The following is a 16,548-nucleotide window of genomic DNA, read 5'->3' on the forward strand; positions in this document are numbered from 1 at the left end:
TCGTTAACCTGATTTTAGAGAAGAAAATCAAAGGTTAATGGAGATCGACTCTAGCGAGCGCACTAGTAGCACACAGAAGTGTGGGGATTAGGTTTGCTCAATGCTAGATGTCTCCTTTATATAGCCTTCAAATCAGGGTTTTGCCTTAGGTACAAAGCAATCCTTATTCACCGTTAGATGAAAACCTGATTTAGATTCAAGCTAGCTAATATTTCTCAACCGTTAGATTGAAAACTTAGCTTGTCACACACACTTGGGTAAACGTTTACTGGGTTCGTGAAAACCATGCCCAAACGTGTACGTTCAAAAGGTCAACCATATGAGCATTTCATATTAAACTTGTTCTTCTTCACCATAGCTAGTTCAATTGACTCAAATGAACTAGTTAAAGAGTTGTTCAATTGCTATGAGATCTTATGTAACTACACAAGACACAATTGAAACAAAGATGATTTGATTCGATTGAATCGGCTCATGAACATTATAGCCACGGTTTGCATAAAATATTCCTTAGTAATTTAATGTTTCATATTCAGAGCAAATATTTAGATCATAACCTCTTAAATTCACAAACAAGTTCGCGGACTTAAGTTAATCGGTTGAGTTTTCCAAACTCAGCAGAAATTTTCGGTTCGAGAACATCCACCAGTTCGCGGACTAAGCACACAAACGAGTTTTCGTGAAATCCAGAAGAAATTTTCGGTCGAGAACTTCCGACAGTTCGCGGACTGATTCTGCGGACTGGTTTCGCGGACTTGGCAAGCTGATTCCACAATCCTTCCGATTTCTCTTGATCAACAAATTCCGAAAACTTCGGTTCAAGGAATACATGGTTATGTAATCTAAACTCTCATTTCAATCATTGTGACATTCTCAGAGGACACTATGTAGTCGTTATTCACAGACTGATTCACGTCATAGCAATTCTCAAAGTGATTGAAACTTTTCATGACTTTCGTCACTAGGTGAAGATAAACCTGATTAAAGCGAAATGCTTTACCAACACACAATTTTGAGATAAAAGATAAGCAATGAATGCTCAGCTCGAAATGTCAACTGTGTATGATCTAGTCTATATAGCATACGACTTTTGTCTCATAAGAAGTAGAAGATAGAATAGATAGACTTTTGAGTGATAGATAAGTTAAAGTCTTCACATACCTTTTTGTTGATGAAGTTCTACGGTTCCTTGTATAGATCTTCTTCGTTGTATGATGAATCGCCATGAAGTCCTTGAGCTTAACTACACTTTTCCTATCCTAGTCCGAGACTTAGCTATGTAGGCTAGAAATCAAGACTCATAGTTTTGAGCACTAACATTGACAAACATGCTTGAGATATCAACGCATGCGAGGTTGACCGAGCTATGCTCTAACAATCTCCCCCTTTGTCAATTTTAGTGACAAAACTATTAATACATATGGAATACAAAAAAGATAAACTTTATTGGCTCCTATTCTACAGTCTAATCTTCAACGTTCCTTGAAATCTTCGTCCTTCCAAGTACTCCAATGATCCCAAAGGTTGTAAGTTTAGCACCACCGTTGTTGAAGATCCGTATCTATAACAATGAGAGAAATCGAGATTCTCGATCATTATTATACAGTGTCATTGTATCATAATGTAACATCAAAGTTCAATTGCATCACGACTTTAACAACAATACTATGGTGACATGTATCACTCCCCCTTAATCAATACTCCATCTCGACATGGAAACCACTCCCCCTTACACAATGATCCGAAAACCATATGTATTTGTAGTGTGAACTACATTATTTCTCCCCCTTTTTGTCAATAAAATTGGCAAAGGTAAAAGAACGGGATTATAACGAAATTTCCACAAGAGACATTTCATAGACTAAAAGAAAAAATACATACCAACTTAATTTAGATGCAATCATAAAGCCGAAGCTAAATGCATTCATCAAAGAGTTTTAAGATACAAGATGACCCATATAAAATTCCACAGCCGCACACCCCGCAAGATATTACCATTAAGCACAAGTTCAAAAGAACTCTCCCCCATTTGATGTCATTCCCGAAAGAACAACAAGAGCGACCTTAATTTCGAAAGAAAGTAAGGATTTTTTATTGGATACCAAAAACCATGAGAATGATTTTCTATATCCAAAACTCAACCAAATTAACCACAAGTAAACCCATGATTAATTTAATTGGAATATGCAACTAAATCAAACCACAAAAGTGATTGATTTAATTGAAGGTGCCCAACATAAGTAAACTTACGGATCTACGACTAAGGTAATCATACGGAGACGACTAACTTAATCGTTCACATACTCAACATAAGGAAAACCTTACGGAATATGCGACTATATTAACCAATAGAACATGATTAGTATATCCATTCATATAATCAACACAAGAATTTGTGGAATATATGAAAACTCAACTAGACTAATTACAAGAGAACCTATAATTAATCCAATTGGAATACCAATAACCAAACTAATCACCTAAGTAATCAATTCAATTATTGTGGGCTCAACATAAGGGAACTTATGGAACCCCGACTAAGTTCATCATAGAAAATGACAACCTTATCCGTACATGTACTCAACATAACAAAGAAAACTTATGGAGTACAAACTAAATAACCAAACTAGTTGATTAATTTAGTTCCTAATGCTCAACATATAGCATCTTATGGAGCAACCAACAAGCCAATAAGAAAAATCGACTTAGTTGTATCGTGCTCAACATAAGACATACAATGGAGCCTTCACGGTAGAACATAATAAAATGGATCAATGAAGATCAATACCGTGGATAACATACAAGGATCTATTCTATTTTTCATCATAACGATATAATAGACTTTATCCCTGTCAAACAAAAGATTTTATCCTATTTTCCATCAAATACATGATTGTATAGGCATAACTTTTGTAATTGTTAAAAGTCCATTCGTTCTTTCATCAATACGAATACTAATTCATTGAACGACTTTACTTTTGACCGCAATATGGGACCTTCAAGTTCACGGACGCAAACAATACATATCCCATAAAAATATTGCAATATATCAAACCATTAAAATACTACAATAACATCATCCTCCAAATATTTTTAAAATTTAATACCGATAAACCTAAAAAATAACATAAGAAGATGAAAACAAAAATAGCTATGTGTAGTCACAATCATCGCTATTCAAAGCACTATTTATTCTTCCAACTAATCCAAAAAGAAGACATACTAGGCGACAAAAGATGGATGACAAGCTTAAACGGATGTCGGTGTATCCTCAACAGTGAACAGGAACACATGAGGTTCAGGATCCTCACGAGACATGAAGTCAATGAGCTTGTGATCTACATCCTTATCAGCATCAAGGGAGAGATGATTCTCTTTTCGAAGATCCTTGATTTGAGATTTTATGAGACCAAGGTCAGACACAACCTTTTCCAACTCAGTTTTCACCTTATCTAGACCTTTAAGAGTATCAACAAGCTGCAGTTTTGCTTCCCCAAAGTACTTAAGAAAGTCATGAACAACTTTAGCAGAGATCATATCATCCTTTTCAGCATCTTCATGAGTATATGCAAAGAAGCATGAGGCATTGGGATGATCTTCATCTACAAGAGTTCTCTTCCTCTTTGAATCAACCTCAACACCTTTGTCAAGAAATCCTTTTTCAAAACCACCATAGCAAGAAGAGGAGGAAGACATTCTTGAAAATCCGAAAAAAACTAGGAGTACACGTATGCGACTTGTAACCCTAAGAAGTTGGATATTTAAACTTGGGGATGACCATTTATGGTTTAAACAAAAACGTTGACTCGGGCCAGAACAGAATCCGTTCGAGTACAACAACTACCTATAGAAAGTAAGGTCCTTAAGGCATTTAACAGCATGACCTAAACACAAAATATAAGACTTTATGCAACAACAACTTTTGACTTAACCAATACTTTTTCTTGGTGAATCTGTCAACATAAGTTTTGCTATGGACGATAAGAAAATATCCTAACTTATCAGATGCAAGCAACAAGTATACCTGTTTCTAACACAAACTTACTCAACAGGGTTTTTACGAGTAAACTCTCGAATCTTGTGATTAATTAACACAAGTACGAGCCATGGGCTCATTAAGAGTTTTGTGTTTTTGGTTAAGTTTGTTTTTCCTCTTAGTCTTAGAGAGGGATCCTGTTTGACATGAGAAATTATCATAAACTTTACTGTCATGAAAATAAGAGACATAGTTAGAGTTCTTACCAGAAGTGCCTTGACATGAGGAAGAAAATAATCTGTTGACAAGCTCTTTGTACTTAATAATTATCTCTCTAATATCTTTTCTCATCTCGCCGATTTTCCTTTCTTCTGGGATGACATTCACAACAGGAACAAGGTTGCTTCTAGAGACATGGCTTTGATCTTCCTTTGGATGATGTTTCATAAGACGTCTATTCTGTCTTTGAACATTGGAGGAACTCACTGAACTGACTTTCTGGTAGCATACACAGGATAGGTATGAAAACCAATTGGCTCAATCATACGGATGTCAGTCACACCTTTGAGAATTAAATCTAAGGTGTGTTGAAGTTGAACTAAGGAATCTTTATTTAACTTAGAGTTTCTCTTTTGTCTACCAGAACTCTTGGTCTCACAGACTAGACATACCTTTTGATCATAAGAATGCTTGGAGGATGTTGTCTTAATATCATCATCAGAGGATTTGTCTCTTTTACAGACTATCCAAAGTTTGGTGGACATTAGGAGCACCTGTTTTTACTTCCGAATGAAGAGCATCAGAAGTTCTTGGTATATTAGATTGCTTTGAACAACCTTGAACTGAGAGTTTATTCAAACGGTGTTCAATATCCAAGGCATCTTTTTCGAGGCTGGCCTCAAGAGACAAGCATGAAGATTGACTTTCAGCGTTGATATGGACTTTGCAATCTCTTACAATACCAAGAAGAACATTAACATGGTGTTTTAACTGATCCAATCTAGCAGCTTGAATTCTAACAGGATTTAGAATTAATTTACTCTCTTCAGCTGTATCCCGTTCATTAGAAGAGAAGGTCTCTTTCGAAGGGTAATCAAGAACACACATGTCATTGTTAGTCTGTCTTGTCGAACCACAAGGTTTTTCTATATTCGAGATAGAATAGCTTTTCTCTTTAATAGACTTAGACGAGAAAGAATCATTATTACTGATGACGTGTTTATCATAGACAGTAATCTTGTCCATAGAGTCAGATCGCTACAAACACAGACTTATTAGGTCTTAAACGTGTTTGCCTGCTCTGATACCAATTGAAAAAGTGGGGGTCTAACAACTCCACCCAATATTTCGCTTAGCAATCTGTATGGACTAACTCCAAAATACTTTGCTATGGAATCAACTAGACATTCAGACTCAATCTAGATAAAAACTATCTCAAGGAGTTATTATCTCAATCTCTCGATTTGATCTTTACTCAAGCAAATAGAAACCTGCGAGTCTTTATCAAAGAGAGATAACTTGGACGGTACCAAAGACCAATGTCCAAGGATCACTCAATATCAATCAACAACCAAAGTTTGGATTTCCAATTGATGACCCCGAACGCACAACCTGTATTATTTCAATTAATATAAAATATAATGCGGAAAATAAATAACACAGACACCAGAAATTTTGTTAACGAGGAAACCGCAAATGCAGAAAAACCCCGGGACCTAGTCCAGATTGAATACACATTGTATTAATTCGCTACAGACACTAGCCTACTCCAAGCTAACTTCAGACTGGATTATAGTTGAACCCCTATCAATCTCCCACTGATACAAGGTACAGTCGTACTCCTACGCCTCTGATCCCAGCAGGATACTGCGCACTTGATTCCCTTAGCTGATCTCACCCACAACCAAGAGTTGTTGTAACCCAAAATCACAGACATGACAATAAACTGATCTGTCTCACACAGAAAAGTCTATCAAAGGATAAATCTGTCTCTCACAGATAAACCCTAGGTTTTGTTCCATCTTAAGATATAAAATAAAGGTGAACATGAACCAATTGATAATCCAGTCTTATATTCCCGAAGAACAGCCTAGATTAATCAATCACCTCTCTACAATCCTTCCCGACTACACAAGCGGATTGTTGAGGAATCACAAACAGTGAGATGAAGATGTTTGTTACTTATTTATCTTGCCTATCGGAGAACTCTCACGATCTCAAGCCAATCAATCGATTGTACTCGTACAATAGAAGATGCAAGATCAGATCACATAACTACGATAAAGGTAGTATCGGTCTGGCTTCACAATCCCAATGAAGTCTTTAAGTCGTTAACCTGATTTTAGAGAAGAAAATCAAAGGTTAATGGAGATCGACTCTAGCGAGCGCAATAGTAGCACACAGACGTGTGGGGATTAGGTTTTCTCAATGCTAGATGTCTCCTTTATATAGCCTTCAAATCAGGGTTTTTCCTTAGGTACAAAGCAATCCTTATTTACCGTTAGATGAAAACCTGATTTAGATTCAAGCTAATATTTCTCAACCGTTAGATCGAAAACTTAGCTTGTCACACACACTTGGGTAAACGTTTACTGGGTTCGTGAAAACCATGCCCAAACGTGTACGTTCAAAAGGTCAACCATATGAGCATTTCATATTAACCTTGTTCTTCTCCATAACTAGTTCAATTGACTCAAATGAACTAGTTAAAGAGTTGTTCAATTGCTATGAGATCTTATGTAACTACACAAGACACAATTGAAACAAAGATGATTCGATTAGATTGAATCGGCTCATGAACATTATAGCCATGGTTTGCATAAAGCATTCCTTAGTAATTTAATGTTTCATGTTCAGAGTACATCTTTAGATCATAACCTCTTAAGTTCACAAACAAGTTCGCGGACTTAAGTTAATCGGTTGAGTTTTCCAAACTCAACAGAAATTCTCGGTTCGAGAACTTCCGCCAGTTCGCGGACTAAGCACACAAACGAGTGTTGGAAAATCCAGTAGAAATTCTCGGTCGAGAACTTCCGACAGTTCTGGGACTGAGTCTGCGGACTGGGTTCGCGGACTTGACAAGCCAATTCCACAATCCTCTCGATTTATCTTGATCAACAAAGTTCGAAAACTTCGGTTCAAGGAATACATGGTTATATAATCTAAACTCTCATTTCAATCATTGAGACATTCTCAGAGGACGCTATGTAGCTGTGAAAAGTGATTGAAGCTTGTCATGACTTTCGTCACTAGGTAAAGATGAACTTGGTTAAAGCGAAATCTTACCAACATATATTTCGAGAAATAGATAGGCGAGATAAACTCGGCTCTAAATAGCAAATGTGTATAATCTAAGTCTATATAGCAAAACGACTTTTGTCTCAAGGTAGGAGATAAATAGACTTTTGAGTGATAGATAAGTTCAAGTCTCCACATACCTTTTAGTCGGTGAAGATCCACCGGTTCCTTAAGTAGTCCTTCGTCTTGTATGATGATTGCCATGGAGTTCTTGAGCTCAACTACACTTTCTATCCTAGTCTGAGGCCTTAGATATAGTAGACTAGAAATCAAGACTTATAGTTTTGATCACTAACATTGACAAACATGCTTGAGATAGCAATGAATGCGAGTTCGACCGAGCAATGCTCTAACAAAATCATCAACAGCCAACAGGTTAGATATAGTGGAATATAAGAGGTGAAGACTATAGTACAAGATTCAGCATGCTACTTGACAACTAGGTACTTGTTTGGGTCAAATAGCATGCTGAATCTTGTACTATAATCTGCACCTCTTATATTCCACTATATCTAACCTGTTGGATGTTGATGATTTTTTTAGGGCATTGCTCGGTCGAACTCGCATGCGTTGCTATCTCAAGCATGTTTGTCAATGTTAGTGATCAAAAGTATAAGTCTTGATTTCTAGTCTACTATGATAAGATCTCGGACTAGGATAGAAAATGTAGTTGAGCTCAAGAACTCCATGGCAATCATCATACAAGACGAAGGACTACTCAAGGAATCGGTGGATCTTCATAGACTAAAAGGTATGTGGAGACTTGAACTTATATATCACTCAAAAGTCTATTTATCACCTATCTTGAGACAAAAGTCGTTTTGCTATATAGACTTAGATTATACACATTTGTTATTTCGAGTCGAGTGTATCTCGCCTATCTATTTCTCGAAATATGTGTTGGTAAGCTTTCACTTTAACCAAGTTCATCTTTACCTAGTGACGAAAGTCATGACAAGTTTCAATCTTGGAAATTGCTTACTTTGACGAAAAATAGTTTGTGAATAACAAATATAGAATATCAACGTCCTCTAAGAATGTTCCAATGATTGAAATGAAAGTTTAGATTATATAACCATTGGAGGATATAAGCATTGTTTAGGAAACACATATATGTATAAGTCCTTATTCCTTGAACTGAAGTTTGTGAACTTTGTTGATCAAGAGAACCGGCATGGTGGCGTGTGCCAAGTCCGCGAACTGGCGGAAGTTCTTGTCCCGAGAATTTCTGCTGGAGTTGTCAACTCCGTCCGGGAACTTAAGTCCGCGAACCCAGTCCGCGAACTTGAGTAGGTTATATCTAAAAATGATTTTTGTGAACTTATTCTTATATAAACTAAGGAATGCAAATGCAAATCGTAGCTATTTAGTTCATGAACCGATTCGAGTGAATCAAATAGTTGTTGCTTTAATTGTGTCTTGTGTAGTTACATAAGATTTCCTTGCAATTGAAAAACTCTATAACTAGTTCATTTGAGTCACTTGAACTAGTTATGGTGAAGAAGAATATGGTTGATATGAAAGTGATCATATGGCTAACCATTTGGTTAACTACTGTTGAACCAACAGATGTACAAGTTTGGGTACGGTTACACAAGCCTAGAAACGTGCATTTCATTTGTGTGTAACAAGCTAGTTTTCGATCTAACGGTTGAAAGATATTAACTTGAATCTAAATCAGGTTTTCATCTAACGGTGAATATTGAATGCTTTGTTACCAAGCTAACATTGATTGCAAACCCTGAGTTGAAAGACTATATAAGGGAGAACTCTAGCAACTGGGAAACATAATCCCCACACCTTGTGTGTGATACTAGTTGTGCTAAGCTAGAGTCAATTCTCCTTTAACCTTTGGGTTCTTCTTATAAACCAGGTTAACGACTTAAAGACTTCATTGGGATTGTGAAGCCAGACCGATACTGAAAAAGCGGAGGTCTAACAACACCACCCAATATTTCGCTTAGCAATCTGTATGGACAAAATCCAATATACTTTTTATGAGAATCAACTAGACAGTTAGACTCAATCAATAAAAAGATATACTAAAGATTTTATATCTCAATCTCTCGATTTGATCTTTACTCAAGCAAATGGAAATATGCGAGTCTTTATCAAAGAGAGATAACTTGGACGGTACCAAAGACCAATGTCCAAGGATCAATCAATATCAATCAACAACCAAAGGTCGGATTTCCAATTGATGATCTTTAACGCACAACCTGTATTATTTCAATTATATAAAAAATATAATGCGGAAAAGAAATAACACAGACACCAGAAGTTTTGTTAACGAGGAAACCGCAAATGCAGAAAAACCCCGGGACCTAGTCCAGATTGAATACACACTGTATTAAGCCGCTACAGACACTAGCCTACTCCAAGATAACTTCGGACTGGATTAAAGTTGAACCCCAATCAGTCTCTCACTAATTCAAGGTACAGTTGTACTCCTACACCTCTAATCCCAGCAGGATACCGCGCACTTGATTCCCTTAGATGATCTCACCCACAACCAAGAGTTGTTGCAACCCAAAATCGCAGACTTGATAATAAACAAATATATCTCACACAGAAAAGTCTATCAAAGGATAAATCTGTCTCCCATAGATAAACCCTAGGTTTTGTTCCGTATTAAGATATAAAATCAAGGTGAACAGGAACCAATTGATAATCCGGTCTTATATTCCCGAAGAACATCCTAGGTTAATCAATCACCTCTCTACAATCCTTCCTGACTACACAGGCGGTTTGTCGAGGAATCACAAACAGTGAGACGAAGATGTTTGTGACTTCTTTATCTTGCCTATCGGAGAAGTCTCACGATCTCAAGCCAATCAAAGATTGTACTCGTACAATAGAATATGCAAGATCATATCACACAACTACGATAAAAGTAGTATCGGTCTGGCTTCACAATCCCAATGAAGTCTTTAAGTCGTTAACATGGTTTTAGAGAAGAAAACCAAAGGTTAAAGGAGAATCAACTCTAGCGAACGCACTAGTATCACACAGACGTGTGGGGATTAGTTTTGCACAATGCTAGATGTCTCCTTTATATAGCCTTCAAATCAGGGTTTTTCCTTAGTTACAAAGCAATCCATATTCACCGTTAGATGAAAACCTGATTTAGATTCAAGCTAATATTTCTCACCCGTTAGATCGAAAACTTCGCTTGTCACACACACTTGGGTAGACGTTTACTGGGTTTGTGAAAACCATGCCCAAACGTGTACGTGTATGTTGGTTCAACACAGTAACCCAAAAGGTTAACCATATGAGCATTTCATATTAACCTTAATCTTCTTCACCATAACTAGTTCAATTGACTCAAATGAACTAGTTAAAGAGTTGTTCAATTGCTATGAGATCTTATGTAACTACACAAGACACAATTGAAACAAAGATGATTCGATTCGATTGAATCGGCTCATGAACATTATAGCCACGGTTTTCATAAAGCATTCCTTAGTAATTTAATGTTTCATGTTCAGAGCACATCTTTTAGATCATAACCTCTTAAGTTCACAAACGAGTTCCCGGACTTAAGTAAACCGGTTGAGTTTTCTAAACTCAGCAGAAATTATCGGAAAGAGAACTTCCTCCAGTTCGCGGACTGAGTTCCCGGACTTAGCACACAAACGAGTTTTGGAAAATCCAGCAGAAATTCTCGGTCGAGAACTTCCGGCAGTTCGTGGACTGAGTCTGCGGACTGGGTTCGCGGACTTGGCAAGACGATTCCACAATCCTTCCGATTTCTCTTGATCAACAAAGTTCGAAAACTTCGATTCAAGGAATACATGGTTATGTAATCTAAACTCTCATTTCAATCATTGAGACATTCTCAGAGGACGCTATGTAGTCGTTATTCACAGACCGATTCACGTCAGAGCAATTCTCAAAGTGATTGAAACTTTTCATGACTTTCATCACTAGGTGAAGATAAACTTGATCAAAGCGAAACGCTTTACCAACACACGATTTCGAGAAAAAGATAAGCAATGAATGCTCGGCTCGAAATGTCAAATGTGTATGATCTAGTCTATATAGCATACGACTTTTTGTCTCATAAGAAGTAGGAGATAGAAGAGATAGACTTTTGAGTGATAGATAAGTTCAAGTCTCCACATACCTTTTTATTGATGAAGTTCCACGGTTCCTTGTATAATCTTCGTCGTTGTATGATGAATCGCCATGAAATCCTTGAGCTCAACTACACTTTTCTATCCTAGTCCGAAACTTAGCTATGTAGGCTAGAAATCAAGACTCATAGTTTTGATCACTAATATTGACAAACATGCTTGAGATAGCAACGCATGCGAGGTTGACCGAGCTATGCTCTAACAATCTCCCCCTTTGTCAATTTTAGTGACAAAACTATTAATACATATGGAATACAAAAAAGATAAACTTTATTGGCTCCTATTCTATAGTCTAATCTTCAACGTTCCTTGAAATCTTCGTCCTTCCAAGTACTCCAATGATCCCAAAGGTTGTAAGTTTAGCACCACCGTTGTTGAAGATCCGTATCTATAACAATGAGAGAAATCGAGATTCTCGATCATTATTATACAGTGTCATTGTATCATAATGTAACATCAAAGTTCAATTGCATCACGACTTTAACAACAATACTATGGTGACATGTATCACTCCCCCTTAATCAATACTCCATCTCGACATGGAAACCACTCCCCCTTACACAATGATCCGAAAACCATATGTATTTGTAGTGTGAACTACATTATTTCTCCCCCTTTTTGTCAATAAAATTGGCAAAGGTAAAAGAACGGGATTATAACGAAATTTCCACAAGAGACATTTCATAGACTAAAAGAAAAAATACATACCAACTTAATTTAGATGCAATCATAAAGCCGAAGCTAAATGCATTCATCAAAGAGTTTTAAGATACAAGATGACCCATATAAAATTCCACAGCCGCACACCCCGCAAGATATTACCATTAAGCACAAGTTCAAAAGAACTCTCCCCCATTTGATGTCATTCCCGAAAGAACAACAAGAGCGACCTTAATTTTGAAAGAAAAGAAGGATTTTTAATTGGACACCAAAAACCATAGGAATGATTTTCTATATCCAAAACTCAATCAAATTAATCACAAGTAAACCCATGATTAATTTAATTAGAATACACAACTAAATCAAACCACAAAAGTGATCAATTTAATTGATTGTGCTCAACATATGTAAACTTACGGAGCTACGACTAAGATAATCATACGGAGATGACTAACTTAATCGTTCACATACTCAACATAAGGAAAACCTTACGGAATATACGACTACATTAACCAATAGAGCATGATTAGTATATCCGTTCATATATTCAACACAAGGACTTGTGGAATATATGATAACTCAACTAGACTAATTACAAGAGAACCTATAATTAATCTAATTGGAAAACACAACCAAACTAATCACAGAAGTAATCAATTTAATTGTCAAATGTGTTGCTCGACAAAAGAAAACTTTCGGAACAAATAACTAAATAACCAACCAAGATGATTAATTTAGTTCAAAGATGCTCGACATAAAGTACCTTACGGAACAACCAACAAAGCTAATCACAAAGTAACCAACTTAGTTGTATCGTGCTCGACATAAGACACATTATGGAGCCTCACAATAATACATAAGAAATGGATCAGTGATGATCATTACTATGGAATACATACAAGGATCTATTCTATTTTTCCATCAGTATATGCATAATGACATAATATTCTCACACAAAATTTTTTATCCTATTTTCCATCAAATAAATGACTGCATAGGTATAACTTTTGTATTTGTCAAAAGTCCATTCGTCCTTTCGTTAATACGAATACCAATTTATGAACGACTTTACTTTTGACAACATATGGGACCTTCAAGTTCACGGATCCAAACAATACATATCCCATAAACAATTGCAATATCACAAAATCATAAAGATTAGTACTGCAATAACAATATTTGCCCTTAGAAGGTAGAATCAATCTTTTTCGCACGTATTTATACCAAGATTGTTTACCAAAAGCGTATAAAAATATTTCCTTAACAAAGAATAACATACAAAGTCATTGACGACTATGCACCATAGTTCACATGAGATGATTGTGAACACTCAAGAATATATAGAAATGTGAACTACTACCCATTCTCGAACTTCCTTCTTTGTGATTCACCAACATCACTCTTGTAACATCCAAAAAATAGCTTGGAATAGGATTTCTCCAAGAATCCCAGTGCCCAAGTCCAAGAGAATAGAACAAGTCAACGAAACGGAGCAAACACTAAAAAACAAGAGACATGACAAAGACCAATATTAACTCATCCAAATTCAACAATTCTTATCTTCATTTTGAAGTTAATTCAATAAGGAAGAGAATGCAAAAAGAATGAGGTAAATCCGAGTTCGGACGTAGAAGTTACGGCCAAAACAAGTTTACCGAATATCAACGTCAAATATGCATACGGGTTTGCGAACTTAAGCCCCTGGATTTTGATTTTGAATGTTGTTATGCATACTTGGTATGTGTACCATGTAGTCCAAACATCCCGAACTGTTATTTTCAAACCTAAACATTTAAGAACCTTAAACACGGATCAAGTTAGGTAGAAATGAACGATAAGCAAGATTATTATAAGTATTCTAAGCAGATAAAAGTACAAATCTTGCTCAAATTTATAGACATACCTTTTTAGATGAATCAAATCGAATTCTACCGCCTTGCCGAACATAATCCGTGTGCCCCAATTCTTGTGCTTCCCTCACAGTATACAAAGCAGGGAATTCCTTGGTGAGGATACACTTCCAACACAATCAAGTTGCGTTGGGGTGAACAAAGTCTTGCTCACCATAAGTGACCTTTGGATTATCATGAAATAGATCACTTTTAGAACCTTTCACATCCAATTCCATTTTTCCAAAAAACTTGTTAAGTTCCAACATCATGGATACTGCCTTTTCCATAATCATGGAGTTTTCTGGAAGATCATTCCTTTTCACACTCAAAACATCATTGTCTTTCTTCGGTATCCACTTCTGAGTGCGTTTAGGAACAGTCGGAACCTTCTTCCCATCACTCTCTTCTATAATTCTTGGAAGAGAATTAGATTGACTATTCTTTTGCAAGTTAGTCTTTATCCAATTGGGAGCATCGGATCTTGTCTTCGTCTTTATGAAGTTATCATTTTGATAACCATTACGAATATGAAAAGGATTCGTACGACGTTTATAGGCAAATCTAGGTCTATCATAGCACTGATTCCTTTGCCTAAAGGTTGGACAATTACAACCTGTAACGTTAAGAGGATCAGTCTTAACGTATGATCTTGGTTTCACAACTTCTTGTGATGCCCAAACAAGAACATCATGAAGTTTCTCATTCCTTATACGGAAACGACATCTCCTTTCCAGGTGACCTTTACTTCCGTAATAGTGGCAAACATAAGGAATGTTCTTACCTCGATCCGTGTGTGCTAACTTTGGAGGTTGATAAACTTTGCTCTTTTGAACCTTAACTGCCGGAGAAGGTATTTCACTTTTGCCATCAGTGGAAACCTTTTGTTGAGAAGAATTACTATCCTTGACAAATTTTACCTCTTTGCTAGTACTTGGAGCATTTATTCCCTTATAGCCCAATCCTCGTGTATCACGATGATTTTTACTTGCTCCTAGCATAGTGGTTAATTTGCTTGAACTAGTATTTAACTTTTTCAAGTCATCTTCCAACATCTTGATTTTATCAAGAGCAGTAGCTAAATCAGCCTCAAGGCGTTTTTCTCGAGTGAGATAAGCGCTTTCTCTGTCGTCAAAACTTGTTTGCTGGAAGTTAAACCTTGCTTCAGGTTCTGCAAGTTTCTCTTCCAACAAAAAGTACTTTTGATAAAGATTATCACATTCAAGTGACTTCATACGTAGGTTTTCCTCAGAATCCTTGATGATCGATTTGGTAGAACGATTCGAAAAATAAACACCTGCGTAACATCTTCTCAATTTCTTGTTTTCTCGACAGAGAGGAGTCATAAGAGGTGTGACATGAGAAGTTCTATTCTTCTTCATATTCTATGAATCCAAAAACTTAACATACTCTGAGACTTCCTCATCAACATCTCTATCAATATCTGAATCACCTTCATCAGAAAGTTCATCCAATTGTTCTTCTAGGAGAGTTTCCCAATCAACAGTTTTTACATCAAGTGAATGTTTGGATATTGACTTAGATGTGACAGTTCTCTCAGGTAAATCCAAGCTTTTAGAATCACCTGGTAATTTCTGAACTGGTACGTTATTAGAGATAGACTCGTCCATAATCATATCGCTACAAACATAGACTTATAAGGTCTTTAACGTGTTTGCCTGCTCTGATACCAATTGAAAAAACGGGGGTCTAACAACACCACCCAATATTTCGCTTAGAAATCTGTATGGACAAACTCCAATATACTTTTTATGAGAATCAACTAGACAGTTAGACTCAAACAATAAAAAGATATACTAAAGAGTTTGTAGATGGGGAAAAACGATTTGCCGGTTTTTGAGGAATTGAGGAGACGACCGTACGAAGGAGACTCCTTGAACCGAGCGAAATGTTAAACCTCACACAGATGCACCGCTGCAAAGGGGGTGCTTTAGATTCGAGAGATCAATCTGTAGTACTCCGGCCTAAATCAAGACAATGACCGTTCCAGTGTAAATTCGGTCACAAGAGAGGATGGGTTGATCTGTAGGAGGGAAGCTGAGAAATGTGTGAGATCAATGGTGAACGAGATTGTGGGTGTGTGAATTCTGAATATGATAAGCTATGAATGATTGAAATTGCTCAATTGAGAGTAGTTGCTCAATTTATGAGTTGATGATCTCGTGTTGACGATGAGACGTGAGATTGATGATACTGTTGATGATGATTCAATCATGATTCAGAGACTTATTTATATTGATGGAATTTTAGACACCATGATTCCATGAAGTGTGACAGTTGATGGAATCAAGGAGTGGGGAAGTGGAGATCGTGTTTGAAACCAGTTGCTCAACGTGTGGAGACTTGGTCGATTTTCCACCCACTACCTCGTAAATTCCTTCAACTGATTGCACGACTTGCTCACATTCCATCGTGTGTTTGAACACACGTGCCGTAGACCGCCAGACCAAAACCCTAAGTGATATCCCCCAAGTGACACGATTGACGTCTCGTGGTTTGTTAGTCAATTGATGACTTCGTGGTTTGATGGGACGATGAGTCCATGTAGTTGCTGAGTTGAACATGA

This window comes from Papaver somniferum, chromosome 9, assembly GCF_003573695.1.
Source record: "Papaver somniferum cultivar HN1 chromosome 9, ASM357369v1, whole genome shotgun sequence".
Taxonomy (NCBI): domain Eukaryota; kingdom Viridiplantae; phylum Streptophyta; class Magnoliopsida; order Ranunculales; family Papaveraceae; genus Papaver; species Papaver somniferum.